General features: G+C 51.6%; 1 protein-coding gene across 2 annotated transcripts in view; it reads left to right on the plus strand.

Annotated features, from left to right (window-relative positions):
* The window catches only part of CFTR (CF transmembrane conductance regulator), a 1194762-nt gene that overhangs the window by 264203 nt on the left and 904235 nt on the right, over nucleotides 1–26324 (plus strand). The window lies entirely within an intron of this gene.

Genomic DNA, 26324 nt, shown 5'->3' on the forward strand with positions numbered 1-26324 from the left:
TGTCAAAAAACACAAAGGCAGGGAAATATACTGGGGGAAATGAAAAATTGCAGGGATGACACGTTGCACAGGGCACAGGTTACCAGGGACGTTTGTCCACACTGCACTGGTCTTCTTTAAGCCAGAGAATTATAGCATACTACTGATAGATATACTCAAGTTGGCTGCCTGCCAAAGTTAGGGGTTTTCGAAATTTGCATAACATCCTTTTGTGTAATTATGTAAAATTTAGGAAAAATGTACATGAAATTGTGCTTAATTCAGCATATTTAAATGTGTTACCTAGTACTGATTTTTTTTATTTCAACGTGTTTTATTAGCAATTCTGTAACAGGGTTTGCATCGATTCGTCCACTCGATTTTAGCCCATATAATTCTATGCACTCCCCACCTGTCTTAACAGCCAAGAAGGGAAAGAAAATCAAAAACGAGCATGAAAGAAAGGGGTGAAAGAAGAGATAGAGGACAGGCACCTGAGCTTTAACATTGCTTATAAATTACGTCTGACATTGGTTCGGACCATTAGGGCCTGATTACATTCTTGAGAGGGTGGAGCTTCACTTGGGGTGCTAGGGTGTGTCTCCCCGGCCTACCAATTTTAACGTGAAATGTGTCCTAAAAAATAGTGCAAAAAGACCAAAAGCTGCAACCAACAGCTACACGTGTTCTGTTGTTTCCTTGTATTTGCCATACGTTTTTACTAACAATGGGGCCTTTTTATTAATATTTTAACCATAAATGGCGCATAATTACACGAAAATGTGTAATGGCATAATTTCGGCAATTTTGCATAAGAACTATAGCGTGAAATTTCCGAAATTACATGACTTATGCCAGTGTAATTCAAATGTCGTCTAGGCCATTGTCAAAAAGAGCCCCCAGTGCTAATTCTCACCATTGGACACAAAGTAAATAGTAAATCTGCACCCTAAAAGTATACCTGTGCACTATTGCAGTCGCCCTCTAGTCACAATATTTGTGATAGTACGTCTGCAAACCTGCGCCACTACAATGTCATATGAAACTGCGTTGCTATTTCCCCATAGGGGACTTGGGGGGGGACGACGACCGTAGGGAGGTCCCCCCCTCGGGCAGTTAGGGAGGGTTGGGGGGAGGGGGATTAGAGGACAAGCAGGCATTTTGTTTTGGGCTTCTTTTCATATAGCCCAAAGTATAAATACTTTAGGCTACTGCTCCCAGCCACCATTTATTTCTTGGTGACCTGGTGGCTGGGAGTGTTAGTTAGGGAATTCTTTGCCCCTCCCTCCCTCCCTTTAAATATGTTTTTCTGGGTTTTATTATTTCGTCTTCTTTTTTAGTATTTCTTAGCTTTTCCTAATTGGGTCTCTTTGTTGTTTCCGGTGCGCAGTGTAGGCTGGTCGTATTGTCGCTGGGAGCAGGTGCTGTGCAGTGCGGGGATTAGTGGAATTTTGCCAGGGTTGGCAGAGTTTTTTGTTGGATAGTTTAAAGTTGGGTCATCAACAGGGATTGTTTGGGCAGGTTGATTCATGGGGCAATTACAGAGGTTGGGTGATCGTAAGTGGTGAAGGGGCAGGCAGGGGAGTTTTGGTGTAATAGATGTTTAGTTTTATAAGCACATGTGTTATGCATTGAATTATGATATTGTATGTTTGTAATGTTGTAATGCTCGGGTTAGGGGCGGGTTTTCGAATAACTGTTAGGGGCGGGGGAGGGGAGTAGGGGTCAAGTAAGTGTTTTATTTAGTGGGGTTTAGTTTTGTAAGGCATTTGGATGAGGAGTTTTAATTGTTATGTGCACCTGTTCCAATAAAACGACCTTTTTCCACACAAGAAGTTGTTTGTGGTCTGTCCCCCCCACCCCTCCTTCCCAATGTGGAAAGTACGTTTTCCCCTTGGGAACCCTTAGTCTTGTCATTTCTAGCGTGGGACAGAGGAGTGTATGAATGCCTAGAAACTCATATTTTTGGCCATTTCCAAACTCACAAAACAAAAAAGTCCTTGAACATTACCCTTCCCACATCTTGCGGACGTTGCGGAAAATTACGCAGGAGTAAATGGATTTACAGCTGCTAAGTCATGCTTTGGGAATTACTAGGGACTATATATACCTCAACGCTGACTTCATATGGGCACTGAAACCACATGTAGGACCCAAGGGAGAGCAACAAAGAACATATCACTCCCTATCTAAGTCTTGAAACTCACAGAGAATATGTTCTACCAAAAATAGGATTGGAAATTAGTGTAAGTGGGAAAGAGATGTCCTTAACGGACAAGAACCCTCACTCACTCAAAGGTGACATTCTTCACCATTGGCCTTCCTCCGCACATCGGGACCAGCCGGTCCCCAATTTGGGCTACAACTCCCCACCTAATGTCGTGGTGTGGGGAGGAGCTGAGGTGTTTTTAGGCAAAGGGATGTCACAAAATGTTAATGGTGAGTGAGAGACAACGTGCTGTGAAAAAGTGTAAGGAATATAAAACTTTCTCAATGGCTCATATAACTTTATTAAGTAGAGTCATTGGAAAGGGTTAAAAGAGCAGAGGACAGGGGGGTTTAAAATAAATATCCCCCTTCAGAGGTCAACATATTTCTGCCTTTCTTTGACTCATAAAGGAGTCCTTAGGCATTCATCAGGACCAACTAATATTAGTCCCTCTGTAAGTGTGTATGCCACAATCATTGTAAAAATTAGCTATACTGGCCATTTCCAAAGGTATAGTTCCTTAATTTGTCACCTCCATCTGTGGGAGGGAACTGAGATGGACTCGCCATAGCCACTAGGTACCCGTTCAATAACTCTGGCACACTGAACACAGTCCTCTACGGAGTATCCTATACAGTCCGGGTCCTGGCGAGATATGGGCACTCACATAAACTGTTACCAAGGAAATTTTCTTCTAATTCCTGTAGCTCACAAAAGGCATCTGTAACGCTTCTTTTGAAAACTATTGCCTACTGATAGGTGTTCCAATGGTCCAGAGGATTGAATCAGTGTCTAAACAATAATCAGGGCTATTTACAAAGGTACCTTTCGCTTGTGAGTGAGTTACATATGTAAGTTTACTGTTAAACTTTTGAGTAACTTTTCTACTTTTGGCTATTTGCCATTTATGAGTTACTCAAAAGTTTAGACGTACATGTCTCCAGCCCGTAAGCAGGAGGTGGAGCCAAATCTGCAAGTCTACGTTACTACTGCCAAAAAAGGAGTCCGGTGGTAAGTCCGGCACCACACTTGGCAAACTATTGACCACTGAGACTGCAACACTCCTACCCTTGGAAAATAAAGGAGACAGGGACTTAAAATAGGAAATAATGTTAAATTGTATGAATGTAGCTCAACTCAAAACGCGTCGTCCTTGGATTTAATTGCACAATACATTATTGTGCTGCTTTCCTGGTGTGCTGCCTCTTCATTTCCAAACTTATCTAAAAAAAGAAAACATTGTCATATTAGGCGGTAGCTGTAACCACCGGCGGCACCAGCGCTGTGAGAAAGGGAACCGCCGAAGCAGCAAACTTGGTGGAATATATATATATATATATATATATATATATATATATATATATATATATATATATATATATATATAATCACACACACACAAGCTCAGCAATTAAAGATATATACACACAAACAAGGGTGGGGTTCCCATAGGAAATAATGTTAATTTAGTTGAATTATTGTAATATACCACAATATAAACAACATCATTGTGTTCATATGTCGAAACATCAGGTTTTATGAATTGGAAAACCTAGATGATTTTAAAGCATTCATAAGTATTTATATTTATTTATATGCTATATTTGCACATATTAGGTGGCGTCATTTGCACACATGCATTTGCACTTTTTCTACGCGCATTGCACTTTTCAGTGACATATGATCAGTGGTTACACTATGTTATCTTTTTGCAATCAAATATACAAGCGCATTTATGCGGGTATCAGGTGCCACCACAAATGGGCATTATCAACATTTGTTTGATATTGAATTCCAAAATAACGATAAAATTTACAAATTTATAAAAATGTAAAAATGTAAATGTAAATGTAAACTTTGGCAACAAAATGTAAATAATGCATCAATACCTCCTTTTATTTAACTGTATATATATATATATCAAATGATGGTTTGGAAAACAGACTAGCTATGTCAAATATATGTAGTATGTTCTCAGTTTTAACGCTTCTAATCACATGGTGTTGCAAAAAGAAAAAAATGGTAATTTGAATTTGTGTAATGGACCCTTTAAAAGGGATGTTCCTTTACTTGCCTGACGATCTGTGACCAAGGGCGGACGCCCGAAACGCGTCAGATTTGATGAACTTGCCTCTCCATTAAATATTGCCAAATGAAGATTGGGACTCGCGTGGTTTTTCTGTTCAGCTGCCTTGCCGGTGGTTTGTGATGAGAAATTGCTGTTGTTTAATATATATATATATATATATATATATATATATATATATATATATATACATATATATATATATATATACATATATATATTCACACACACACACGCTCAGCAATTAAAGATATATACACACAAACAAGGGTGGGGTTCCCATAGGAAATAATGTTAATTTAGTTATGTTAATGTTAATTTAGTTTTTTTTTACAGATTTATATGGCGCGAACTTGACCCGAATCGGGTATCAGAGTCCTTTACATAGCATCAATTGCATTACATTGAGGACACATACATTTTTGTTAAGCACGGGGAGATTAAGTGATTTGCCCAGAATCACAGAATGTTCAGCGTCATTGCCGAGACTCAAACCCAGTTCCCCCGATTCGCAGTTGACCAGCCTAGCCATTAGGCCAACTCCTCTCGCCATCTTTTGGTTCAACTTTTTGATATATATATTTCATAGTAGAACAAAAATCATATAATTTAACATTATTTCCTATAGGAAATAATGTTAAAATATATGAATTTACTTCAAATATATATATATATATATATATATATATATATATATATATATATATATATATATATATATATATATATATATATATATATATATATATATATATATATATATATATACGTGTTTGTGGAGGTTTTTCGACCATGCAACCTCCATGGTTGCATGGTATATATCACACTCTCCCTGTCTCCCTCTCTCTGTTTCCCTCCCTCTCTCTCCCTCTGTCTCCCTCTGTCTGTCTCTGTCTGTCTGTCTCCTTTAGTTTCCCTCTGTCTGTATCCCTCTCTCTTTCTCCCTCTGTCTGTCTTCCTCCCTCTGTCTTCCTCAGTCTGTCTCCCTCCCTCTGTCACCCTCCTCTCTCTCTCTCTCTCTCCCTCTGTCAGTCTCCCTCCCTCTGTCTGTCTCCCTATGTCTGTCACCCTCTGTCTGTCACCCTCTGTCTGTCTCCCTTTGTATCCGTCCCTCTGTCTCCCTCCCTCTGTCTCCCTCTCTCTCTGTCTCCCTCTCTCTGTCTCCCTCTCTCTGTCTCCCTCCTCCCTCTCTCTCTGTCTCCCTCCCACTGTCACCCTCTGCCTTCCTCTCTCTTTCTCTCTCTCTCTCTCTCTCTCTCTCTCTCTCTCTCTCTGCCTCCCTCTCTCTCTGTCCACCCCCCTCCCTCTCTCTCTCTCTCTCTCTGTATGTCTCCCTCCCTCTCTCTCTCCCTCTCTCTCTATGTTTCCCTCTGTCTCACTTACTCTGTCTGTCTCCCTCTCTCTCTGTCTCCCCCCTCTCTCTCTGTCTCCTTCCCTCTCTCTCTCTCTCTCTCTCTCTCTCTCTGCCTCCCTCTTCTCTTTCTCTGTCTCCCTCCCTCTCTCTCCCTCTGTCTCCCTCCCTCTCTCACCCTCCCTCTCTCTCCCTCTGTCTGTCTCCCTCTGTCTGTCTCTTTCCCTCTGTCTCCCTCTCTCTGTCTCCCTCTCTCTGTCTCACTCCCTCTGTCTCCCTCCCTCTATTGCCCTCCTCCCTCTATCTCTCCCTCTGTCTCCCCATGTCTATCTCCCTCCCTCTATCTCCCTCCCTTTGTCTCGCTCTCTCTCCCTCTGTCTGTCTCCCCCAAACTGGCTCCCTCTGTCTTCCTCCCTCTGTCTCCCTCTCTACGTATCCCCTCTCTCTGTCTCCCTCTCTGTCCCTCCCTCCCTTCCTCTATCTCCCTCTCTTTCCCTCCCTCTGTCTCCCTCCCTCTGTCTACCTCTCTCTGTGTCTCCCTGTCTCTCTGTCTCCCTCTCTCTCTATCTCACTCTCTGTCTGTCTCTGTCTCCCTCCCTCTGTCTCTCTCTCTCTGTCTCCCTCCCTCTATCTCCATCTGTCTTTCTCCCTCTGTCTGTCTCACTCTGTCTGTCTCCCTCTCCCTACCTCTGTCTACCCCTGACTCCCTCCATCTGTCTCCCTCTGCCTGCCTCTGTCTCCCTCTCTCTGTCTCCCTCTCTCTCTGTCTCCCTATCTCTGTCTCCCTCCTTCTCTCTCTCCCTCTGTCTCCCTCTCCATCTATCTGTCTCTGTCTGTCACTGTCTCTGTCTCTATCTCTGTCTGTCCCTGCCTGCCTCTGTCTGTCTCTGCCTCTGTCTGTCTCTGCCTCTATCTGTCCCTGTCTCTCTCTCTGTCTCTCACTGTCTCTATTGCTGTCTGTCTCTGTCTGTCTCTACCTCTATCTGTCTCTACCTCTATCTGTCTCTCCCTCTCTCTCTCCCTATGTCTCCCTCCCTCCCTCCCTCTATCTGTCTCCCTCTGTCTGTCACCCTCTGTCTGTCTCCCTCTGTCCATGTCCCTCTGTCTCCCTCCTTCTGTCTCACTCCCTCTCTTTCTCTCCCCCTCTGTCTCCCTCTGTCTCCCTCTGTCTCCCTCTCTCTCTGCCTCCATCTCTCTGTCTCCCTCTGTCTGTCTCTGTCTGTCTCTGTCTCCCTCCTTCTGTCTCCCTTGCTCTATTTCCCTGTCTGTCTCCCTCTTTTTCCCTTTGTCTGTCTTCCTCTCCCTCCCTCTGTCTCCCCCTGACTCCCTCTCTCTGTCTCCCTCTGCCTCACTCTCTCTGTCTCCCTCCCTCTATCTCCCTCTGTCTATCTCCCTCTCTCTGTCTCCCTCCCTCTGTCTCCCCCTGACTCCCTCCCTCTGCCTGCCTCTCTCTCCCTCCCTCTGTCTCCCTCTCTCTCTGTCTCCCTATCTCTGTCTCCCTCTGTCGCCCTCTCTGTCTGTCTCCCTCCCTCTGTCACCCTCTGTCTCCCCTTCTGTCTCCCTCCATCCCTCTTCCTCCCTCTCTCTCCCTCCGTCTCCCTCTCAGTCTCCCTCTCCCTCTCTCTGCCTCTCTGTCTCTCTCTGTCTCTGCCTCTGTCTGTCTGTCCCTGTCTCGGTCTGTCCCTGTCTCTGTCTGTCCCTTTCTCTGTCTCCCTCCCTCTGTCTCCCGCTCCGTTTCTCTGTCTCTCTCTGTCTCTGTCTGTGCCTCTATCTGTCTGCCCCTGTCCCTCTCCCTATCTCTGCCTCTATATGTCTCTGTCTGTCCCTGTCTCTGTCTGTCTCGGTCTCTATCTCTGTCTGTCTCTATCTCTGTCTGTCTCTGCCTCTATCTGCCTCTGTCTGTCTCTGCCTCTTTGTCTTTGCCTCTATCTGTTTTTGCCTCTATCTGTCCCTGACTCTCTCTCTCCGTCTCTCTCTCTGTCTCTCTCTCTCTCTGTCTCTCTCTCTGTCTCTCCCTGTCTCTATCGCTGTCTGTCTCAGTCTGTCTCTACCTCTATCTGTCTCTCCCTCTGTTAGACGGGGACCCGGAGGGTCGGCCGAGCAAGGGGGAGAGGCCTCCTGGCGAGGGCCCTCTCCGGTAATCGTACCGACGAGTAACTTCCCCCCCCCCACAGATGGACACCACACCAAGATAGGTTACGTATACTTTTATAGGTATTCTTAAGCAGGTTAACTTGACGATACAGTGGGGACCAGGATCCGAGGATCCCGTCAATTCTACTCTCTTTGGGGAAAGGGGTAGCGGGACAGTCTGAGTACCGGTCCGGTACGGGAGTAGCAGGGGTGGAGCTCACAATCCTCGAGCTGGAGGGTTCGCAAGGAGGGGCCGCGGCAGCGCCAGCAGGCCTTCAAGATGGTTCACAAAGAGGATGAGCCGTGGCAGCGCCAGCAGGCCTTCAAGATGGTTCACGAAGAGGATGAGCCGCGGCAGCGCCAGCAGGCCTTCAAGATGGTTCATGAAGAGGATGAGCCGCGGCAGCGCCAGCAGGCCTTCAAGATGGTTCACGAAGAGGATGAGCCGCGGCAGCGCCAGCAGGCCTTCAAGATGGTTCACGAAGAGGATGAGCCGCGGCAGCGCCAGCAGGCCTTCAAGATGGTTCACGAAGAGGATGAGCCGCAGCAGCGCCAGCAGGCCTTCAAGATGGTTCACGAAGAGGAGCCGCGGCAGCGCCAGCAGGCCTCCAAGGATGAGTTCGTCTCGGTGTCTCTCGACTCCAGGATACAACTGCCTTCCTGCTCTGGAGCTACCCCAGTCTGGCGCCCTTTGATGTCCGGACCCTCGCACTTGGAGGTCGGGAGGTCCGGGATGAGGGAGTCCAGACACCCAGCAGGGGGGTGGAGCCAGCGCCCAGGGAGGCCGAGGGTGATCGAAACCGGGCGGAGGGGAGCCATCGACACTCCTTCGCACATTGACTTGCCAAGTGGTCTCTCTACCCCCTGGGTGGATGGTGGTGCCTCGATGTCGGGGCCTGGCTGGGCCCGAGGCCGAGGTCGACCCGAGGCCACGAGGCCTGGTCGTGGAGTGTCCAAAATGGCGGCTGGGCCGGAGACCGTGGTTCGGGAAGGGACCCGGGCCAGCCGAGAGCCAAGGTTCCGTCGGGGAAGGGCCGTGGGTTGACCCGACGGATTGCAGGAGTTGTTCTTGTCCGGGAAACAGGGGTAGCAGGGGTCCGCGACCCGCCATGCGGGGAGGGTTCGGGCATGCCACGAGGCCTGTCCAACATGCGTCCCCCCCAGCTGAAGACAGGGAGAGTCGCCCATCCTCTTGGGTAATCTCCTCGCCGAGGCGGAAGAAGCGGGACAGGCCGTCTGCGTTGGTGTGGTCTTGGCCTGGGCGATGCTCCACAGTGAAGTCCATCCCTTGCAGGGAGATGGACCAACGTAACAGCTTCGGATTCTCCCCCCGCATCTGCATCAGCCATTGCAGGGGTAGGTGGTCGGTTTGCACCCGGAAGTGGGTACCGAAGAGATAGGGCCGGAGCTTCTTGAGGGCCCACACCACGGCGAAGGCCTCTCGCTCTATGGTGCTCCAGCGCTGTTCTCGGGCCAGCAGGCGTTGGCTGATGAAGGCCACTGGCTGATCCACCCCCTCGGTGTTGAGTTGGGAGAGGACGGCCCCAACGCCATGATCGGAGGCATCCGTCTGTACTATGAATTCCCGGCTGTAGTCGGGGGCTTGGAGCACGGGGGCGGTGCACATGGCGGAATTGAGTTTCTCGAAGGCCGCCTGACATTCGGGAGTCCAGTGGACGTTCTGGGGGTTCTTTTTGGACGTGAGTTCTGTGAGGGGCCCCACAATGCTGCCATAGTCTTTTACGAAGCGCCGGTAGTACCTGGTGAGCCCCAGGAAGGCTCGGACCTCTGTTTGGGTGACCGGGGGTTCCCACGCTTGAATGGCGGCGATCTTGAGTCGGAGGGGGGCCACCAGGCCACTTCCCACCTGGTGCCCCAGGTAGGTTACGGACCCTTGGCCGATCTGGCATTTGCTGGCCTTGATGGTTAGCCCGGCCTGCCGAAGGGCGTTCAGGACCTCCCGGAGGTGGTGGAGGTGTTCTGCCCAGTGGCGGCTGTACACGGCAATATCGTCCAGATAGGCGGCGCTGAATTCCTCCAGACCCGCCAAGACTTTGTTCACGAGTCTCTGGAAGGTGGCGGTGCGTTTTTCATTCCGAAGGGCATCACCTTGAAGTGGTAGTGGCCATCCGGGGTGGAGAAGGCGGATCGCTCCTGGGCACCGGGAGTGAGGCCTATCTGCCAATAGCCTGCTGTCAAATCAAAGATGCTCAGGTAGCGGGCGGCCCCCAGGCGGTCGATTAGCTCATCTGCCCGGGGAATGGGGTGAGCGTCAGTCCTGGTGACGGCGTTCAGACCCCGATAGTCTACACAAAACCTGAGCTCGGGGGCGACGCCCGGGGCGGCGGCCTTGGGGACCAGTACGACCGGGCTGGCCCAGGGGCTGTCAGAAGGCTCGATCACTCCTAGAGCCAGCATCCTGGAGACTTTCGACTGGATGCAGGCGCGTACTCGATCAGGTACCCTGTACGCCCTGTGTCGGATGGGGGGCTATCCCCGGTGTCGACATCGTGGAGGCACCAGGGGGTGACCCCCGGGATGAGGGAGAATAGGTCGGCAAATTGTAGAAGCAGGTCTTGGCAGTCTTTGCGTTGCGCTGGAGACAGGGCATCGGAGAGGTGGACTCCTTCCACGGAGCCGTCTTTCTCGAGTGTCTTCAGGAGATCGGGGAGGGGCTCGGAGTCCTCTTCAGCCCCACTGTCGGTAGCCATCAGGAGGCTGAGTTCAGAGCGTACAAAGTGGGGCTTAAGTCTGTTGGCGTGGAGGACCCGTAGCTGTTCCGGGGTGACTCCAGGTCTACCAGGTAGGTGACGGGGCCCTTGCGCTCCACCACTTTGAAGGGTCCCGTCCATTTGTCCTGGAGGGCGCAAGCTTCCACCGGGGACATCACCCAGACCTGTTGTCCCGGTTCGAACTCGATGGACGAGGCATTCTGATCATACCAGCGCTTCATGTCCTCTTGGCTGGCTTCGAGGTTGGCCTTGGCAAGTTCCCTGAACCGTCGGATCTGGTTCTGGAGGGCCAAGAGGTACTTGTACACATCAGGGGGAGTCTTCTGAGGAGCTACCTCCCACCCTTCTTTGATCAGGCTGAGGGGGCCCCGGACGGGGTGCCCATACAAGAATTCGAACGGACTGAAGCCCAGGGATTTCTGGGGGACCTCCCTGTAAGTGAACAGGAGGCATGGGAGCAGCACGTCCCATTGGCGACGTAGGGGCTCTTCCAGGCCCATGATCATCCCCTTGAGGGTGCGGTTGAATCGTTCTACTAGTCCGTTCCCTTGCGAGTGATAAGGGGTCGTGAATTTGTAGGTGACCCCGCACTGTTGCCACAGGGACTTCATGTACTTGGAGATGAAGTTCGTGCCCCTGTCACTGACGACTTCTCGGGGGAAGCCCACCCGCGAGAAGATCCCCATCAAGGCTCGGCCTACCACAGGCGCTGTCACGGTCCGGAGCGGTATGGCTTCGGGGTAGCGGGTGGCATGGTCCACCAGGACAAGTATGAACCGGTGACCCTGCGCTGTTCGGGGCTCCAGGGGCCCCACAATGTCTATCCCCACCCGCTCAAAGGGAGTGGTGACGATGGGAAAGGGTTGTAGGGGGACCTTAAGTTTTCGGCCGCTCTTCCCGCTGGCCTGGCAGGTGGGGCAAGCCCGGCAGTGGTTCGTTACATCGTTCCGCATCTTCGGCCAGTAGAAGTGGGTCACCAGGCGGCTGTACGTCTTGTCCTGCCCCAGGTGCCCGGCAAGAGGCACATCGTGGGCCAGGTTCAAGAGGAAGTCTCTGAATCGGAGGGGGACCACCAGCACCCGGCTGGCCCCCAGCTCGGCGATCTTTTGCTCACTGTAGAGCAGCCCGTTGTCCCAGTAGATCCAGTGGGCCCCCGAGGCATTCCCTGTGCTCTGGGCTATGGCTTGTTGTCGGAGGCCCTCGAGGGAGGGACACCCGCTTTGTTCCTGGCGGAACTGCTCCTGAGTGGGGCCACCCTCTTGGCGCCACTGGGCCAGCTCCGGGATGTCTTGGAGCTGGTCCTGTTCTTCGTTGCTGAGCTCCGGAGGGCCAAGCTCAGGGGTGGTTTCTTCTGCTACGATCGGCGGAGGAGGTTTGGGCCACTCCTGCTCCTCTGGGCTGGAGATGGCGCGGGCGGCCATGGATCGGGTCGTTACACAGACCCATTCCGGGAGACCAAGCATCCCCAGGTGCTCTCTTCGCTCAACGGCTGACCAGGGCGAGCTCTCGAGGTCGTTCCCCAGAAGGCAGTCCACCGGGGCATCGTCGCGGACAGTCACTTTTAGCATGCCGGACACCCCCCCCCACTCGAAGGGGACGCGGGCCATCTGGCACAGGCTTTTGGAGTTGTCTGCCGACCGTACTGGACAAAGTACATTGGGTAGGATTTGGTCGGGGGTCGCCAGATGGCAGCAGACTGCGGTCACACTGGCCCCTGTGTCACGGAGGGCTTCAGCTCGGCGTCCATTGATGGTGACCCACTGGCTGTATTTCTGCGTGTTAGCGGGAATGGGCGCCCGCTGGACCATGTCCCTCTCCCCTAGACAGACCAGGGACATGGCGGCAGGCTCCCACTCGGGCTGGTATTGCTCGCACTCTTCGGCTTCTTCGTGGCCTGGCTCTTCTCCCAGGGCGACGGCGGTGATCTGGCGGTTCATGGGACTCTGATTTTTCGGGCAGTTGGGATCATTGGCGTAGTGGCCGGGCCGCTGGCATTTGTGGCAGGTGACGTTGGTTCAGAAAAGGGGGTGGTGATGAACAGAGTGTCCGAATTAAGCAGACCACTCTTACCCAGTCCAAAGATCAGGGCTTGATCCATCACCGTTTTTTAGCTCACTGCACCATCCCAGCTCAGAACTTGGCTATATGCAAATTAGTCTGACCCTGGCCCAGGGCATCATGGGAACAGGGAAGACCAAACTACCAAGCCAATTCTTATACTGGGAAGGAAACAAGCTACCGGGGACCGGTTTCTGGCATTTCAGCCGTCTTCGGCAGGATTCAAGCAAGCCGGGCCGAAGCCGGCTGAAATGCCAGAAACCGGTCCCCGGTAGCTTGTCTCCTTTCTGGTGAAGAATTGGCTTGGTAGTTTAGTCTGCCCTGTTCCCATGATGCACTGGGCCAGGGACAGACTGATTTGCATATAGCCAGGTTCTGAGCTGGGATGGTGCAGTGAGATAAATAACGGTGATGGATCAAGCCCTGATTTTTGGACTGGGTAAGAGTGGTCTGCTTAATTCAGACACTCTGTTCATCACCACCCCCTTTTCTGAATCGTTTTTGGCCACTATAGGTGTGGCAGGGTATACTGAGACATGAGTCCCTTTCTCACTGCACCATCAGGATTCAAGCAAGCCGGGCCGAAGAAGGCTGAAATGCCAGAAACCGGTCCCCGGTAGCTTGTCTCCTTTCTGGTGAAGAATTGGCTTGGTAGTTTAGTCTGCCCTGTTCCCATGATGCACTGGGCCAGGGACAGACTGATTTGCATATAGCCAGGTTCTGAGCTGGGATGGTGCAGTGAGATAAATAACGGTGATGGATCAAGCCCTGATCTTTGGACTGGGTAAGAGTGGTCTGCTTAATTCAGACACTCTGTTCATCACCACCCCCTTTTCTGAATCGTTTTTGGCCACTATAGGTGTGGCAGGGTATACTCAGACATGAGTCCCTTTCTCACTGCACCATCAGGATTCAAGCAAGCCGGGCCGAAGAAGGCTGAAATGCCAGAAACCGGTCCCCGGTAGCTTGTCTCCTTTCTGGTGAAGAATTGGCTTGGTAGTTTAGTCTGCCCTGTTCCCATGATGCACTGGGCCAGGGACAGACTGATTTGCATATAGCCAGGTTCTGAGCTGGGATGGTGCAGTGAGATAAATAACGGTGATGGATCAAGCCCTGATCTTTGGACTGGGTAAGAGTGGTCTGCTTAATTCAGACACTCTGTTCATCACCACCCCCTTTTCTGAATCGTTTTTGGCCACTATAGGTGTGGCAGGGTATACTCAGACATGAGTCCCTTTCTCACTGCACCATCAGGATTCAAGCAAGCCGGGCCGAAGAAGGCTGAAATGCCAGAAACCGGTCCCCGGTAGCTTGTCTCCTTTCTGGTGAAGAATTGGCTTGGTAGTTTAGTCTGCCCTGTTCCCATGATGCACTGGGCCAGGGACAGACTGATTTGCATATAGCCAGGTTCTGAGATGGGATGGTGCAGTGAGATAAATAACGGTGATGGATCAAGCCCTGATCTTTGGACTGGGTAGGAGTGGTCTGCTTAATTCAGACACTCTGTTCATCACCACCCCCTTTTCTGAATCCTTTTTGGCCACTATAGGTGTGGCAGGGTATACTCAGACATGAGTCCCTTTCTCACTGCACCATCAGGATTCAAGCAAGCCGGGCCGAAGAAGGCTGGAATGCCAGAAACCGGTCCCCGGTAGCTTGTCTCCTTTCTGGTGAAGAATTGGCTTGGTAGTTTAGTCTGCCCTGTTCCCATGATGCACTGGGCCAGGGACAGACTGATTTGCATATAGCCAGGTTCTGAGCTGGGATGGTGCAGTGAGATAAATAACGGTGATGGATCAAGCCCTGATCTTTGGACTGGGTAAGAGTGGTCTGCTTAATTCAGACACTCTGTTCATCACCACCCCCTTTTCTGAATCGTTTTTGGCCACTATAGGTGTGGCAGGGTATACTCAGACATGAGTCCCTTTCTCACTGCACCATCAGGATTCAAGCAAGCCGGGCCGAAGAAGGCTGAAATGCCAGAAACCGGTCCCCGGTAGCTTGTCTCCTTTCTGGTGAAGAATTGGCTTGGTAGTTTAGTCTGCCCTGTTCCCATGATGCACTGGGCCAGGGACAGACTGATTTGCATATAGCCAGGCTCTGAGCTGGGATGGTGCAGTGAGATAAATAACGGTGATGGATCAAGCCCTGATCTTTGGACTGGGTAAGAGTGGTCTGCTTAATTCAGACACTCTGTTCATCACCACCCCCTTTTCTGAATCGTTTTTGGCCACTATAGGTGACGTTGGAGCGGAACCCGGGCCGCGTTGGAGGGCTTCCTCTTCCGGCCGGGGGCGGGGGATTGCTAGTGGGGGGCACCGTGACGGTGTCCCGGCCCCGACCCTGGCCTCCTCCTCCTCCCCGGAGGCGGTGGGGCCCCTGGGAGGCTCTGTTCTGTTCGTTGGACCAGCTCCGCGGGACCCGTGTGCTCTCCCATCGGTCTGCTTCGATGGCGAGTTTCCGAGGTTCGGTCAGCTTACTATCGAGGAGGTGCTGCCTCAGTTCTATGAAACAAATATTGGAGAGGTGCTCCCACACAATAAGGTTGAATAATTGCTCGTAGGTGGTGATCTGGCTGCCCTTGATCCATCCCTCGAAGGCTCGGCTAAAAAAGTTTACGTACTCCACCCAGGTGGTACCGGGGATTCTCTTACAGTCTCGAAATCGCTGCCGGTACATCTCGGGCGTGAGCCCATAGCGAGTGAGGAGGGCGGCCTTCATGTGGTCGTAGGATGTCATCTCGTGGTCGGTGTGAGAAGTTGGCCCGATATGCAGTGTTCACTATTCTAGCGACCACTATGCATCGGTCCAAACGACCCTTATGGTGATTGGTTGTAAGTCAACCTTAGACCAGCTATCCTAGTAGCGTGGATACGAGCAGTCTTCGGGCTAAACTCTAGAGGGCGTGTTAAGCCAGCTGTTATACCATCACATACCCCTTGAACACCAAGTGAAAGGACACCACACAAGTGTTATGAAAATAAACAGTGTATTTATTAGAATCACAACAGCCCTGTACTCTTTATGAGGACAGGGTACTAAGCACACAACGAAACTCTTAAGAAAATACTTCAAGTGCACAATCAATACAAGTGCCCGAGGGCACGGAAAGTTTAGTGGTCTCGGGCGTACCCGATAAGGCAAGTCGGAAGCGAGGGACTCGGGACCCTTAACTAAGGAGGCTATGCGGGCACCGAAATGCCGAAGTTACCTAGCCCCAAGGGCTGCGGCTGCACAAGTCTTTACAAACGTCGGGAGTCTTCGCTGACGAGCCAGGAGCCGGAAGGAAGGAGTTGCTGGCCGGGGACCAGTGGAAATAGTTCGTAGAGATCCAAGCCTGGATCAGAGATGGATGACACCTGAAAGCAGAGGGGACCAAGTTCGTACTACTAGCCAGTAGTCAGAGGGTACCAGGAGGGCACCGGATGATCGTCACCTCGACTAGGTGAGTGGGCGACGCTAGGCTCTGCAGTCTTACGGACCAGGAGGCGTTGTCGGCGACCAGGATGGAGGTGCGAGCTGTCCCACGAAGGTTGATGCTGTCGGCGTCGCTGGGCCCAGGATTGGGGCAACAAGCCTTGGCAAATTTCAGGGCCACGTGGTGGGCCTAAAATGGCGTCTTGAGTGGACCAGGAGGGTCCGGGGTGCTCCTCTTGCAGAAGGGAGCAAAGGCCAGTCTGGAGCAACCAGACCAGCAGCGTTGGTTGTCGGATGTCGTCAAGAGAGTCACAAGCCAGCGGCTAGTGATCGGACAACGTGCTGAACAGCAAAGCAGAAGGGCCCCACGCAGATCGTGGAGATGCTGGGAGGCTGCACTTCGGTGCTGGAGCTGCTCAGGGTCGGGGCTTCTCGGACCCCAGAGCACTCACCAGAGGATCCCTTCGGTAGTCGTGCTGATTTAAGAAAGCGTGCAGGTTTTGATGATGGCCGGTCCCTCGAGGTCTCGTCGCACCCACGGATCTCAGCTGAGCTGACGATGTGGGTAGAGGTCAGAGGTGCCAGGGAAGCCGGTTCTCGTCGAGCTGGGCAGTCGGATTCCTGAGGAAGGACTTGCAGCAAACCGCAGAGTTCTTAGATGGTGCCTGCGGATGCAGGGTGACTACTCCTTAGCCACAAGGGAGAAATCTTGAGAAGAGTCGAGAGTTTCTTTCATAGAAAGTATTCTTGATTCAAAGATGATCTAATTTGGAAGGGTCCCCGCTCCTGCCTTTATCCTAAAGAAAGGGGTGGGTACATGACTAGGTCCTGCCCTAGGGGTGGGACCAGGAAGGGGGGTAGTTACACCCCTCTCCCCTGCCGGACTTTCCCCAGGTCAGGGGCTGCGCGCCCCTGGAACTGGTTCTAACCGGCAGATGCGTAGTGAGCACCGGGGTGCCACTCCGCAGTCAGCTTCTTGTAAAGCCCTGCCTACCCAGGATACACAAAACCCTGTCTGGGATGGTGCGAGCACCGCCCCGGACAGGAAACCCTTTGTCCAAGCTCTCCTCGCTGGAAGGACTCTCAGCAGCAGGAGGTCAGACTCGTGTCTGTGGTGGCAGCGTCCATTTTGTGGAGCTGAGGCTTCAGTTAACTTTAACCGGGGTTCACAGTTACGTACATGTCGTGTCCCTCTAGAAGGGCGGAATGCTAACCTCGTCGCCAGCATTGGTGAGGGGGCAGCATCCCGATTCGTATGACACCTTACTCGACATGTCTTGATAACGCTATACCGAAGTTACTAATATGGTACGCGTTATCATGGAACAGCCATTGGGTCTTGGTTCCGCAAGCTGCAACCGGGCTCGGCTCGTGCCAGAGCCCAATTCACACAATTCCACGCACTCTGCCTTCAGGATTGTCAAGGCCTGCCATAGGAGTGGCTGATAGGAACTCGGGTGTCCATTTTAGGGTTAGATATAGGGATACTATACCTAAAGCAGCGGGCGAGTACGCCACGTTGCCCCAGCTGTCGCGCAGCCAGTTGTGTCAGATTTAGATGGCCATCCAGGGGTGGCATAATACATGCTTCAGCCCCTGGTAGGCCCTGGGTACACCGATGCCCTGAGTTACAGGGTCTGACAAGGTGGCCCAGTTCCAATTGGGTAATGCACCTAAGGTACACACATCAATTTAGCGAGAGAACAGCTAGGCTGTGGGTCTGATTGGCAGGCCCACAGCCCGAGAAAGTCGTAAACCAGTGAAACAAAAGCAAAAAATCTGGGTGATCATAGGATTGCAGACCTTACTCTCCTACAGTCGGGGAGTTGCAGCAGGGCATCTCTTCCTTCGTTGACGAATTTTCCCCATAACCCGGCTCCCCAGTCGCTCCGCGGAATTCGGTGGGAGGTCATGGCCACCTCGTAGGCCTTAAACCATTGCTGGATATCATCGTTCCGGTAGTATTCCCGGACGACGTCCTTAGGGATGTGGACCTTGGGGTCCGCAGGGGAAGCGGGACTCTGGTTCCCGGGGACGCGGAGGTCTTTGTTTTGCCGTCGAATTTCGAGTTCTTTTAAATTTCGCTCATGCTCAAATGCTAGTCTCTTTTCTTCCAGCTCCCTCTGGCTCTTTTTCTCTTCTCGTTCTTCCCTGAGCCGTAAGTGTTCGAGGGTTATCTTCTGTTCTGCCAGTTTGAGTTCTCCGTCTAAGCGGAGTCGAGCCAGCTCCAACTCGTGGAGCCAGCTTTTCTCCCGTTCTTGGGCCTCTTCGGACGAGAGGCCCGCTCTTCTTCCTTCCACGGGGGTGGTACTTGTTTCTGCGGTCTCGAGGTTTTGATTTTGGGGTGGGGATGCTTCCGTCTCCACCCAAGATTCCAAGGCGTGCTTGAGGTCATCTTTTGTGCTCAGTCCTGTGGTAGCAATGCCCAAATCTATGCAGAATTGCTTTAGTTCTTTGTGGCTGTATTCTTCCAGCCGTTCCATCTGAAATTTTTTGGTTGTTCCACTCTCTTTTGTCGTCATGGCTGCTGTGTGTCGTGGGGTGAGTTACTCTCTGTACGATTATGCGTCGGCTCGGATCGCGCCGCTGGCCACCAATGTTAGACGGGGACCCGGAGGGTCGGCCGAGCAAGGGGGAGAGGCCTCCTGGCGAGGGCCCTCTCCGGTAATCGTACGGACGAGTAACTTCCCCCCCACAGATGGACACCACACCAAGATAGGTTACGTATACTTTTATAGGTATTCTTAAGCAGGTTAACTTGACGATACAGTGGGGACCAGGATCCGAGGATCCCGTCAATTCTAGTCTCTTTGGGGAAAGGGGTAGCGGGACAGTCTGAGTACCGGTCCGGTACAGGAGTAGCAGGGGTGGAGCTCACAATCCTCGAGCTGGAGGGTTCGCAAGGAGGGGCCGCGGCAGCGCCAGCAGGCCTTCAAGATGGTTCACGAAGAGGATGAGCCGCGGCAGCGCCAGCAGGCCTTCAAGATGGTTCACGAAGAGGATGAGCCGCGGCAGCGCCAGCAGGCCTTCAAGATGGTTCACGAAGAGGATGAGCCGCGGCAGCGCCAGCAGGCCTTCAAGATGGTTCACGAAGAGGAGCCGCGGCAGCGCCAGCAGGCCTCCAAGGATGAGTTCGTCTCGGTGTCTCTCGACTCCAGGATACAACTGCCTTCCTGCTCTGGAGCTACTCCAGTTATAGGTCTGGCGCCCTTTGATGTCCGGACCCTCGCACTTGGAGGTCGGGAGGTCCGGGATGAGGGAGTCCAGACACCCAGCAGGGGGGTGGAGCCAGCGCCCAGGGAGGCCGAGGGAGATCGAAACCGGGCGGAGGGGAGCCATCGACACTCCTTCGCACATTGACTTGCCAAGTGATCTCTCTACCCCCTGGGTGGATGGTGGTGCCTCGATGTTGGGGCCTGGCTGGGCCCGAGGCCGAGGTCGACCCGAGGCCACGAGGCCTGGTCGTGGAGTGTCCAAAATGGCGGCTGGGCCGGAGACCGTGGTTCGGGAAGGGACCCGGGCCAGCCGAGACTGTTGTGTTCATGAGCCAAGGTTCCGTCGGGGAAGGGCCGTGGGTTGACCCGACGGGTTGCAGGAGTTGTTCTTGTCCGGGAAACAGGGGTAGCAGGGGTCCGCGACCCGCCATGCGGGGAGGGTTCGGGCATGCCAAGAGGCCTGTCCAACACCCTCGCTCTCTCTCTCCCTCTGTCTCCCTCTGTCTGTCTCCCTCTGTCTATCGCCCTCTGTCTCCCTCCTTCTGTCTCCCTCTCTCTCTCTCCTCCCTCTGTCTCCCTCTGTCTCCCTCTGTCTGTCTCCCTCTGTCTATCGCCCTCTGTCTCCCTCCTTCTGTCTCCCTCTCTCTCTCTCCTCCCTCTGTCTCCCTCTGTCTCCCTCTGTCTGTCTCCCTCTGTCTCTGTCCCTCTGTCTCCCTCCTTCTGTCTCCCTCTCTCTCTCTCCTCCCTCTGTCTCCCTATGTCTCCCTTTGTCTGTCTCCCTCTGTCTCCCTCTGTCTGTCTCCCTCTCTCTCTGTCTCCCTCTCTCTGTCTCCCTCTCTCTGTCTCCCTCTGTCTATCTCTGTCTCTCTCCCTCTGTCACCTCGCTCTATCTCCCTCTGTCTGTCTCCCTGTCCCTCCCTCTGTCTCCCCTGACTCCCTCCCTCTGTCTACCTCTGCCTCCCTCCCTCTTTCTCCCTTTCTCTCTGTCTCTCTCTCTCTCTCTGTCTCCCTCTCTCTCTGTCTCCCTCTGACTCACTCTCTCTCTGTCTCCCTCCCTCCCTCTGTCTCTTTCTCTTTCTGTCTCCCTCCGTCTCCCTCTGTCTGTCTCCCTCTCTCTGTCTCTCTCCCTCTGTCACCCTCTGTCTCCCTACCTCCCTCTCTCTCCCTCTCCCTCTCTCTCCCTCTGTCTCCCTCTCCATCTCCCTCTCTCTGTCTCGCTGTCTCTGTGTCTCTGTCTGTGTCTCTGCCTCTATCTGTCTGTCCCTGTCCCTGTCTCTGCCTCTATCTGTCTCTCCCTATCTCTGTCTGTCCCTGTCTCTGTCTGTACCTGTCTCTGTCTGTACCTGTCTCTGTCTTCCTCTCCGTCTCTCAGTCTCTGTCTGTCTCTGCCTCTATCTGCCTGCCCCTGTCCCGGCCTCTGCCTCTATCTCTCTCTGTCTGTCCCTGTCTCTGTTTGTCTCTGTCGCTATCTCAGCCTGTCTTTGTCTCTATCTCTGGCTGTCTCTGCCTCTAGCTTTCTCTGCCTCTATCTGTCACTGTCTCTCTCTGTTCCTGCCTCTATCTGTCTCTCCCGCTGTCTCTCTGTCTCTATTGCTGTCTGTCTCTGTCTGTCTCTACCTCTATCTGTCTCTGCCTCTATCTGTCTCTGCCTGTATCTGTCTCTGCCTCTGTCAATCTGTCCCTGTCTCTGCCTCTATCTAGCTATGTCTGCCCCTGCCTCTATCTGTCTCTGCCTCTATCTATCTCTGTCTCTATATGTCTCTATCTGGCTCTATCTGTCTCTGTCTCTATCTGTCTCTGCCTCTATCTGTCACTGCCTCTGTCTCTGTCTGTCTCTGTCTATCTTTGTCTCTATCTCTCTCTGTCTGTTTCTGTCTCTATCTATCTCTTTCTTTGTGCCTCAGCCAGTGCACACGTACTGTGTCTACACGTCCCAGTCAACAGCCCAGAGACAGCCACCCCCTACTCTCCCTCTCCCACTGTAATGTAAAAGCCAGCTCGTTTCCTCTCTGAATTTGCTGCTTTGCGGGGTTTGTGTCCCACCACTGGGCCTGGGGTCACATCTGTTGCTGGCTTTAATTCTGACTCTCACCCACAAGCTGTCAGATCAATGCCCCCTTTGGCGCCAGTCATCCTTCCGTGTAGGTATGCATGCATCAATTATATATAGCGCCAACTTGGCGGCGAGCATTTGTGCGTTGTGCTGCGAGAGCGGAGACCAGGCCTGAGCTCCCTGGCCTTGGCTCAACCCTCGGACTACAGGCTGGTGGGAAACAGCACATCACAGGCTCTTAATGCACACCTCACCCGGCTCTCACTCCATGCTGCCCTCTGTCATCCTCTGCCATCTCACCCGGCTCTCACTTACTGCTGCCCTCCCTCACCTCACCCGGCTCTCACTCCCTGCTGCCCTCCGTATTTGAATGAACACATCACTCCAGCTCTCAACTGCCTCAATTGGCTTCCCATGGAAGGGAGATGTGTCTATAAATTGGCCTGCATCACACACAAAACCCTTAACTCTCCTGACCCCAACTACTTAAATAACAAACTGAGTAGAGCAGGTCAATCCAGAACACTAAGAAGCTCCAACTCACTCCTTCTTATTCCTCCGAAATTGAAAAAGAAAATCACCCAATACCGATCGTTTTCTGGCAACGCTCCCAGAATATGGAACGCTCTCCCTGGAGTCCTCAAATGCAACCCCTTCTTCTCCTGTGTTAAAAGGGACCTTAAACTCCGTCTCCTAAACAAATACTTTCATGACCAACGTCCACTAACCTAGTCTTCTTTATCTGAGTTGTTTCCTCTCTCTCTGAACATTCAAGGATAGTGGGTGACCGGACTATGTCACTCTCGCCTTTTCTTTTATTGCTCTCTCCCCCTCCGCTGCACTGCATATTTATTTATTTTCTGTGGTTTGCTCTCTTACTGCTGGCCTTCTATGTAATATAATGTCCTTCTGCTGTTTACTGTGTATATGTAAAGCGCTCTGATACCTACAGGTCAAGCTAGCGCTATATAAAACTTTTAAATAAAAAATGTGAGTCAGCCAAGGCTGAGACAGCTTCCCAGGTACACACACAGCTGCACCCGAGTACTTCACAGGTTTTTAAAAGACCATTTACTTGTTAATGAGGCTTTGTTGTATTTCACCTCTTCTTAGCGCCCCTGCAGCTCCACTCTGACTATCGCTAGAATCGCCCGGCCCCCATAGAGCAGAGTCTCTCAGAGTCCGCACTCCTGCAACCGGCGGTGTTTGCTGACACTCTAAAAAAAAAACCACAGGTACAATGTCTGAAAGGTCCGCGGGCCGCCAAGGAATGTCTGCCAGGCTGCTGGCTGCCCGTGGGCCGTACTATGAGTACCCGTGCACTAGAGGTTTATTGTCTGGTCCTGAGTTCAAGAAGGAGCTTAACTGAATGGGCCAACTCCGGAAGACTGATATGGCAGCAGTGGCGTAGGAAGGGGGGTGAGGTGGGTGTGGGCCGCCCCGGGTGTCATCACTAAGTGGGGGTGACAAAATGGCTAAAATATGTGTTTTAAACACATATTTTTGCCATTTTGTCAAGCCGGGGATGACAATAAATGTTCTGCACCGGGTACCACCTGACCTTGCGACGCCACTGTATGGCAGGATAGGAGAAGTACAAGCAAAGATTACACTGCTACTTATTTGTCCCGCCCACTGTGTGCCCCTCAAAAAAGTCTTCAGGTATTGTTAGCTGTAGCTTGATATGTGGCCAACCTGTCTAATGCAGAGGTCTTCAAACTTTTGGATGCCAAGACCCCCCTGCCAACATTTTCAAACGTAAGGACCCCCACCTGAAAAAAAAAATCTAAACCTCTATGTTATGAGGAAGGTGAGGACCAAATTATGCGACAGGCTTGCCTAAATTGTGTGAGTAGAAAATGTAAATAATGTTCTGTGATGCTGCGTATTTTGGGGTAGCATTGCTTTATTATTTAGAATTTTTTTAAACACAGTAATACTGAGGAATGATTTCACCCCATCAGTACCAGTTTATAACCAAAATACAGCAATTGACATCAGAAAGATGTCTAGTCAACCTCTGTGAAGGGCCTCCCAATCCGCAGGAATACGCGCTGCCACATTAGAAGCTCACCTGGCCCTGGCCGGGAGCACCAAGGGTGCATTCAATCCGTGGCGGTCTTGTGCAGAGTTAAACAGTTTACCCATGCCCCTTTCCTCTCACCCCCTTCCTTCCATCCCTCTCTTCTCTCCTCTCTCAACCCCGGATCCCTCTCTCACATTGCAGGCAGATGGTTATTAGCCCCAGGACACCTTTTTGTAACAGTAGCGCACTACAAATGTAAATAGGCAGAAGCAGGGGATCCACTAGACCCGAACTTCGGGGGCGGGGGGGGGTTAACACTCCCAGCCAGGGCTTGTCCAAGCACTGGTCGCACACGGTGCCAAAGTCTTTCCACCTTCTCCATGAATTTCCTCACTACCACTCACCAACAATACACCTCATCTCTCTAAGTCACCTGTCTGACAAACATTTCCTTTTTTATAGCGTTACTCATAGTTTACTCACACTCAGTTCTGTGATGTGCATGGTACATCTTCTTTGTACCAGGCACTTTAAGCTTCTGCACTGTATGGGTGACAAGAGTGCCCATGTGACTGCACGGTGAGCAATGCAACAGTGTGAGAGTAGGGTAAAAGGAGTGACTGCAGGGTGAGTTAGGTGACCATATGAATTTGGGTTTGGCTGTAAGTGCAGAGTGGGACAAATTAGTGCATGGTTAGTGATGGACTTGTTTGAGTGAGCTACAGATTGAGCAGTAAGGGGGGGACAGGTGAGTGGAGTGTCACATGAGTGCAGGGTGAGAAGTGTGCTCGTGTGACTGAAGGGTGAGGTACAGAGTGAACAATGCAAGCGAGTTTTTAATGCAGAGTGATCACTGTGACAGCAGGGTGAGCGGGTGAATGGTGTGAGTGCATGGTGATCACTGTGAGTACATTATGATCACTGAGAGTGCAGGGTGAGCGGGTGAATGGTGTGAGTGCATGGTGATCAGTGTGAGTGCATGGTGATCAGTGTGAGTGCATGGTGATCAGTGTGAGTGCACTGTGATCAGTGTGAGTGCACTGTGATCAGTGTGAGTGCACTGTGATCCGTGTGAGTGCATTGTGATCACTGTGAGTGCAGGGTGATCGGGTGAATGGTGTGAGTGCATGGTGATTGGTGTGAGTGCAGGGTGAGCGGGTAAATGATGTGAGTTCATTGTGATCACTAGGTGCAGGGTGAGTGGGTGAATGTTGTGAGTACATGGTGATCAGTGTGAGTGCACTGTGATCAGTGTGAGTGCATTGTGATCACTGTGAGTGCAGGATGAGCGGGCGAATGGTGTGAGTGCATGGTGATTGGTGTGTGTGCAGGGTGAGCAGGTGAATGATGTGAGTGCATTGTGATCAGTGTGAGTGCATTGCGATCAGTGTGAGTGCATGGTGATCAGTGTGAGTGCATGGTGATCAGTGTGAGTGCATGGTGATCAGTGATGGTGCATGGTGATCAGTGTGAGTGCATGGTGATCAGTGTGAGTGCATGGTGATCAGTGTGAGTGCATGGTGATCAGTGTGAGTGCATGGTGATCAGTGTGAGTGCAGGGTGAGCGGGTGAATAGTGTGAGTGCATGGTGATCAGTGTGAGTGCATGGTGATCAGTGTGAGTGCATTGTGATCAGTGTGAGTGCATTGTGATCAGTGTGAGTGCATGGTGATGTCTGTGAGACCCTCTGGGTGAGTTGTGCGCTATATAAATGCCCTGATTGATTGAGTGCATGTTGATCGCTATGAGTGCATGGTGTTCGCTATGAGTGCATGGTGATCAGTGTGAGTGCATTGTGATCAGTGTGAGTGCATTGTGATCAGTGTGAGTGCATTGTGATCAGTGTGAGTGCATTGTGATCAGTGTGAGTGCATTGTGATCGCTATGAGTGCATGGTGATCAGGGTGAATGCATTGTGATCGCTGGGAGTGCAGGGTGAACGTGAAAGTGAAGGCAAGAATGAGAAGTGAGTAGTCGGAAAGCAGGGTGCATTCCCAGAAACTTGAAATGTAGGGTTTCAGATATAAGTTAAACTATTGCTATAATGGCATTAATCAGGGTTCGAGGGTGGACGAAATAAATAATGTCCTGATCCTGCAACAAACTTCCAGTCTAATGATTAGGGTTACCAGCTCATTATTTTGATGGCCCAGAAATAAGCAATCACCTACAGCTGTATTTTTTGCACTTATCTGTGAATACTTATAACATCAAATATGAATAGAAAGCACTTTTAATTGTGTTCTAGGGATGCCTCAATGATCCATGACTAATAATTAAAGAGAATAAAGACAGAAAAGTCACATGACTAATTAATAAATACTTTTTTTATTTATAACTCAATTTAGTGTCAAGAGCAGGTCCCTGCAGGATCTTTAAACAACACATAGCAGGCATGTTTCTTTTGGCAACACAACTTTATATTTCTTTTCATTAAATGCATTCTCACACTACAGCAGTAAGTGTAAAAATATAAATGTAAGGAATAGGAAGAATGGAGGCCCAGGGGGTACGGGAACCATGAAAAAACTAAGCTTTGGTAATCAGTTAACAAAGGCATGCAAATATGCTAATGGTCTTTAATGACCTGTGAAAAACTCAGCCTGAGATAAGACTCCAGACACTGCCAGCTGAGGCCCCAGGAGCGCGAGCTGCACTGCAGCAGCCTGGACTGAGACACAGGATGGTAGAGGAGGGGGGCTGAATCCCTTGAGGCCAGGGCAGAAGTGACACTGTGAAGGTGCGACACCCTTTGCATCTCTCCACGGCCCCCCTGGGGGTCGCGCCCCACAGTTTGAAGACCCCTGGTCAAATGTGACATTTCATACCGTAAATGTTAGCAGCAATCATACTTACTTAATCCTTAAGTGTGGCTCAATGGTTAGAGCGGCAGACCCTGATGCAGAGGTCTAGCCCGGGACCAGGGTTCAATTCCCCGCCTTGGCGGGTCTTGGGCTCAAAAATTCCACGGACCTGATAATTCTCGCCTCAGTGCCTATTCTAATCATGGAGTCCCACTCTGCAACTCTGGGCAATAGCTTGCTTAATCTCCACAACGGCCCCCA

The sequence above is a fragment of the Lissotriton vulgaris genome, chromosome 1_1, assembly GCF_964263255.1.
Source record: "Lissotriton vulgaris chromosome 1_1, aLisVul1.2, whole genome shotgun sequence".
Classification (NCBI taxonomy): domain Eukaryota; kingdom Metazoa; phylum Chordata; class Amphibia; order Caudata; family Salamandridae; genus Lissotriton; species Lissotriton vulgaris.